The following is a 6,788-nucleotide window of genomic DNA, read 5'->3' as shown; positions in this document are numbered from 1 at the left end:
ATCAAAGGCCTTCTGTAGACTGTTCTTCTCCAAAAAATGTTAATGGTGGGCTGTTCAGTTCCTAGTGGTTATGCCCATCTCCAGAGATACTGTGAGAAACATGTCTAGCAGAGCAGAGGAAAAAGTCATATGCATTGGACAATCTACTGCCCTTGGAGAGCCATGAAAAGTTCCCAGTGCCAAGACCTCTCTTTCCTTGGCTTTCATGCCCAGAGAAGATCCTCATGTATTTCATGGATGGCTTCCCGCAATTAAATTCTATTAATTAGCATCTGTATTACCTCACCCCGTTATCATTTTTTTGTGGTTGGAATACTTTACATTTGGTTGGGTTTCATCAAATTAAAAACAATGAGCAAGCCAGGTGCTAGAAGTAAATATTTGCAAGCAATACAACTGAGAAAGGGCTTGTATGTAAAATACATAAAGAACCTTTAGGACTCAAATATAGTCAATTATATAAGTCAACATGTAGTTTTAAAAATGGGCAGAGATTGGATAGGTACTTTTCCAGCTATATTATTGGCAAATATGATTATGAAAATATTCTTAATATCATTAGCTGCTGGATAAATGTAAATTCATATAATATCAGACACTACTATAGAACTACCCAGATAGCTAAAATTATAAAGGATAACAATATTAAATCCATAAAGGATATGGAATAGCTGGAATTCTCATATATTGCTGGTGGGAAAGCAAAATTATATAACCATTTTGAAGAACATTTGACAGTTTCCTATAATGCAAAACACTCAGTAATCATATAATTCAGTCATCTATCCTTAGTTATTCCAAAGAAATGAAAATATAAGTTTTCACAAAAAATCACAGCAATTTAAAAAATAATAATGAATAATTGGATAAAATAAAAAATAAAACAAACAGTCACTAAATACTAAATGAATAAGAATTTTTTGGTGCATCTATACAATGAAATACTATTCAGTAATATACACTAAGGAATTTTTTTAATTTTATTTTTTATTCAAATTTGTTATATATGACAGCAGAATACATTAAAATTCATATTATACATATAGAGCACATTTTTTCATATCTCTGGTTGTATAAAAATATGTTCACACCATTCGTGTTTTCATACATGTACTTAGGGAAATGATGTCCATCTCATTCCACCATCTTCTTTACACCCCTTGCCCTCTCCCTTTTTCTCCCTCCTTTTTACCCTATCTAGAGTTTGTCTAATATTCATATGCTTCCACTCCCAACCCTGCTATGTATCAGTCTCCTTATATCATAGAAAATATTCAGCATTTTTTTTGGGGGGGATTTGCTAACTTCACTTAACAATATATTCTCTAAGTCCATCCATTTACCTGCAAATACCATGATTTTATTCTCTCTTAATGCTGAGTAATGTTCCATTGTGTGTATATACAAAAGTTTCCCTATCCATTCATCTACTGAAGGGCATCTAGGTAGGTTCCACAGTTTAGCTCTTGTGAATTGTGCTGCAAGAAACATTGATGTGGCTGTGTCCTGGTAGTATGCTGTTTTTAAGTCCTTTGGTAATAGACCAAGGAGTGGGATAGCTGGCTCAAATGGTAGTTCCATTTCAAGTTTTCTAAGGAATCTCCATACTGCTTTTTATATTGGCTGCACCATTTTGCAGTCCCACAAGCAATGTATGAGTGTGCCTTTTCCCCCACATCCTCACCAACACTTATTGTTGTTTGTATTCTTAATAGCTGCCATTATGACTGGATTGAAATGAAATCTTAGAGTAGTTTTGATCTGCATTTCTTTAATAGCTAGAGATATTAAGCATGTTTTCATATATTTGATGATTGATTGTATATCACCTTCTGAGAGGTATCTGTTCATGTCCTTACCCCATTTATTGATTAGGCTATTTGTTATTTTGGTGTTTAGCTTTTTGAGTTCTTTATATAAACTAGAGATTAGTGCTCTGTCTGATGTGTGAGGGATAAAAATTTGCTCCCAAGATGTAGGCTCTCTATTCTCCTCACTGATTGTTTCTTTGCTGAGAAGAATCATTTTAGTTTGAATCCATCCCATTTATTAATTCTTGATTTTAATTTTTCTGCTATAGGAGTCTTGTTAAGAAAGTAGGGGCCTAATCTGATATGATAGAGATTGGGGCCTACTTTTTCTTCTTCTTTTTTTTTTTACTTTTTGGGAAGACTGATTAAGAAACTTTATTACAGAAAATGAATGCATCCAACGTCCCCAAGTACATTTGTGACAAGAACAGACACAAGGGAGACACAGACAATAGTTGCTACATTACAGCCTTGTTCTTTCCAAAAGATAAAACATTACTCAAGAACAGGGCAAGGGGGTTGGAAGAGTGTGTTTGAGAAAAGAGTACTGTCCTTTTGACTTGATAACAGGTTGGCATTGCAAGAGGATTGGTCCAGAAATCAAGCTAAGCCTAACCTTTTGTGGTAACATCATGCCACTTAAAGCATCTCAGAGAAGCTAGAGAACAAGATTCCACTGGGGCATCTAGTGGCAGTGTGTAAACCTTAAGAGTAGTGGTCTTGTAACAAGCAACTGGAGTCTCTCTATAACCAAAAGTCTGCTTAATCAAACATCATTTAGCTAAAACCTACCCCCCACTTCTATCTGGCTACTGAGGGAGCATAAAATCCACCCCCTCCCATAGTTAGAAAACTACTTCCTTGGGATTACAGGTTGAGGATCTCTTGCATATCTGATGAGGTTGGCCTGTACATTGTGCAGTAGTAGCAGTTTCAGTTTAGAATGCCAAGTGACAAGGGCATGGCTAAAGCAGGATGAACAATCCCGGAACAAGTGCCTCTGGGCAAACCTAATGACCAAGGGTTTTTAAATTAGTGGAAGAATTAAAAAAACATATTTAGGACAAACAGTTCTGATGGAGAGGGAATGGTTATGAATGAAGATCAGCTGTGACCATGACTTGCACTCATCTAGGACCTGACACAGTAGAGAAGACAGCTCCTTAGACAAGCAAGGTTCCGAAGAGTGAACTTTTAAGAAAAAGCTGCTTTCTTGTAAAATACCATACACACAAAAAAAAGAAAAAAAGAAAAAAATTTCTATATCCAAGTGTTAATGCTAGGCAATACTGACACCCACAACAGTATTATCATTTGTTACTTCAATGAAATACAGATAAGCCATCCACTGATATTTAGTATCACCATTTGCCACTGTAGCAACCACCCCCATCCTAACCTGGGCAAAGTGTTAACACCATTTACTAATACAACCACTGAAACACAAACCAAGCTTCTTTCAGTTTAAGAACATTGAACAACAATCTACATTTCTGGTGAATAAGCTCAAATCACAGGTAGGCCACTCTCTATTTCATGATACACTTACTGCTTAGAAATGTTGATCCTATCGGCCTGCTGAAGTGACCCAAGATGGAACTTAAGAAACTTTCTTGGAATGTCTGATTTTTTGAATGAGGAAAACAGGGCCAAAATATGGATAATGTCCCCTACCCCACCCCATCCCCCCTCACTGGGGTCTAGGAGACAAGCAGCAATTGAAGGCCTCCTCAAATGTTGAGCACAAGAAATAACTATGCATCCCATTACATGTGCAGGAGTCAGAGAGGAGTGAGAATAAATAAGGTATGAAGTTTTACACCCTATATACTCTGGAAGACATTCTTACTCTTTAGCAATGCATTTGACACCAAAAGGGGATGTAGAAGCCGAAGGTAAGAAGTAAAATCTGGAGTTAGCTGGCCCCCATCCCGCCTGCCTGCCTTCCTGAACACTACTGAAGGATGCTGGCCCTTGCCTGTCACTACATTCACTGGTCTACACTTCATCTTAATGCCATTCAGATACAACAAATCATGCAGTAACTTCAAGTAGCCCCCTCCTTCATCTCAGTCCTAAGCTGACCATGTGAGTAAAATAGAAGTTACCAGATTTATAGGGAGGAACAGTCTTAAAAATGTAATACTGTTTATTTAACTTCAAAAACATTTCAGCATTCTAAACATACAAAAAAATAACATAACGTCGCAAATTGCATTTAAGTACAGAAGGTTCTTGAACTTTCATTGATGCAGTAGCTCTTTGCTTTGCTGACAATGAAGAGTTCTACAGTTTGTTTGAAAACAAAGTTTAAAATCTACCGTACTTAACTAAAAAAAAATTCAAACACTTCTCATGCCAGCTGACCCCCCTTTTTCCACAACTAAGAAAGGCAGCAGAATGCTATATCACTATATACAAAAACAAGACAACCTGAAGCTAAATGGATGCCCACCGCAGTGTCAACAGGTCCAGCCTCACAGTGCACACCCTGAGCTACGGCCCCTCCAAAAGGCATCTTCCCCCCACAGCCTCAAGGCCAAGCAAGGAGCATCAAGAGTTTGTCTCGGTTGTTTTGTTCTTTTTACAGACTATAGATATGTACAATTGATAACTGAGGATTTCTAGCCAATAACCATATAGTTAACACCACCTTACAAATTAAAAAAAAATGCCAGGAAACATCTTCAAATGCCTTGTCACACCAACCGCAAAGTGCACAGAGTGAGGAGAACACGAGAGTGCCTTTTCATTTTAAAAATGTTTGGAAATATGTACAACTTTGATACAGTTTTAGGGTGCTCTGGACACCCAGGGCCACTTCATGTAAACCACTGACAATTTCTAGAGCATTTTGAGAGACTACAATATGATCGTGATCAAATTCTGAAATTAAACCTAATGAGAGTAACAGACACATCTCAAATAAGATGTGTCAATCATGGCTCTCCCCTACTCTAAGGTATTCACAAGAAGATGGATAAACAGTTTTTTATTCATCCTCCTCCTCCTCCTCCTCCTCTTCTTCTTCCTCCTCTTCTTCGTCTTCCTCTTCCACTTTTTTCCGGGCAACTTTAGCAGGACCCTTTGTGCCATCAAACTTTCCTGTAGACTTATAGTCAGCAACATCCTTCTCGTATTTCTCCTTCAGCTTTGCAGCCTTAGTGATGTATGGCTGCTTTTCACTGTCACTTAAGTTATTCCACATCTCACCAAGCTTTTTTGCCACATATCCAATGGAGATACCAGGATTTGTGGACTTGATCTTGGGGCGGAATTCTGAACAGAACAGGAAGAATCCAGATGGTGGTCTTTTGGGGGCATTAGGGTCCTTTTTCTTCTTGCCTCCCTTAGCTGGTCCATAGTCCTTCATTTCCCGATCATAGCGTACTTTATCTGCCTTTGCCATTTCATCAAATTTAGATTTCTCTTTCCCAGACATTGTCTTCCACCTCTCAGAGCACCTCTTGGAAAATTCTGCAAAATTGACAGGGACTTCTGGATTTTTCTTCTTATGTTCTTCTCTGCAAGTCTGCACAAAGAAGGCATAAGCAGACACCTTGCCCTTTGGTTTCTTGGGGTCACCTTTAGCCATCCTGATTGTATTGTTCGCTAGTCTGGGCAGCGCAGGGCACGACGCGCGGCTCAGCTCCTCAGCCTTGCGCTAGCTGCCTCCACAAGAGCTGCCTAATTTTTCTTCTATTACATGCAGGGTCTCTGGTTTAATTACTAGGTTCTTGATCCACTTTGAGTTGAGTTTTGTGCATGGTGAGAGACAGGGGTTTATTTTCATTTTGTTGAATATGGATTTCCAGTTTTTCTAGCACCATTGGTTGAGGAGGCTATCTTTTCTCCAATGTATGTTTTTGGCACTTTTGTCTAATATAAGATGACTGTAATTATGTGGGTTAGTCTCTGTGTCCTCTATTCTGTACCAGTGTTCTACCAGTATATTTTGGTGCCAATACCATGCTGTTTTTGTTACTATTGCTCTGTAGAATAGTTTAAGGTCTGGTACAGTGATACTATCTGCTTTAATTTTCTTGATAAGAATTCCTTTGCCTATCCTGGATCTCTTATTTTTCCAGATAAATTTTATGACTGCTTTTTCTATTTCTATGATGAATGTCATTGGGATTTTTATTGAAATTGCATTAAATCTGTAAGTGTTTTTGGTAATATGATCATTTTGACAATATTAATTCTGCCTATCCAAGAACAAGGGTGATCTTTCCGTCTTCTAAGATCATCTTTAATTTCTTTCTTTAATGTTCTGTAGTTTTTATTGTAGAGGTCTTTCACCTCTTTCATTAGGTTGATTCCCAAGTATTTTATTATTTTATTTTTTGAGGCTATTGTAAATGAGATAGTTTTCCTTTTTTCCCTTTCAGAGAATTTGTCACTGATATTCAGAAATGCCTTTGATTTATGGGTGTCAATTTTGTATCCTGCTGCTTTTCTGAATTCATTTACTAGTTCTAGAATTTTTTTGTTGAAATTTTTTGGGTCTTCTAGTATAGAATCATATCATCAGCAAATAGTGCTAATTTGAGTTCTTCTTTTCCTATCTGTATCCCTTTAATTTATTTCATCTATCTAATTGCTCTGGCCAGTGTTTCAAGAACTATGTTAAATAGAAGTGGTGAAAGAGGGCATCCTTATCTTGTTCCAGTTTTTAAAAGGAATGCTAATGCTTTCAATTTTTCTCCATTTGGGATGATGTGGGCCAAGGGCTTAACATAGATAGTTTTTACAATGTTGAGATATGTTCCTGTTATCCCTAATTTTTCTAGAGTTTTGAACAGGAGGGGTGCTGTATTTTGTCGAATGCTTTTTCTGTGTCTATTGAAATTACATATAAGAGTTTGTGAGGGGAAAGGGGAAAAAAACAAGGGAGAGAATTAAACAACAGCAGATGGGGTAGAGAGGGAAGATGAGAGGGAAGGGGAGGGGGGATAGTAGGGGATAGGAAAGGTA

The 6,788-nt window shown here is 37.6% G+C and overlaps 1 pseudogene; it reads right to left on the bottom strand.

The window, feature by feature from the left end:
* Positions 1-4,803: 4,803 nt before the first annotated feature.
* LOC114090682 (high mobility group protein B3 pseudogene) lies at positions 4,804-5,412 on the bottom strand (annotated as a pseudogene).
* Positions 5,413-6,788: the final 1,376 nt, after the last annotated feature.

The sequence above is a fragment of the Marmota flaviventris genome, chromosome 15, assembly GCF_047511675.1.
Source record: "Marmota flaviventris isolate mMarFla1 chromosome 15, mMarFla1.hap1, whole genome shotgun sequence".
NCBI classification, from domain to species: domain Eukaryota; kingdom Metazoa; phylum Chordata; class Mammalia; order Rodentia; family Sciuridae; genus Marmota; species Marmota flaviventris.
Note: the sequence above shows the minus strand (reverse complement) of the source record. Positions and strands in the feature narration are given on the sequence as shown.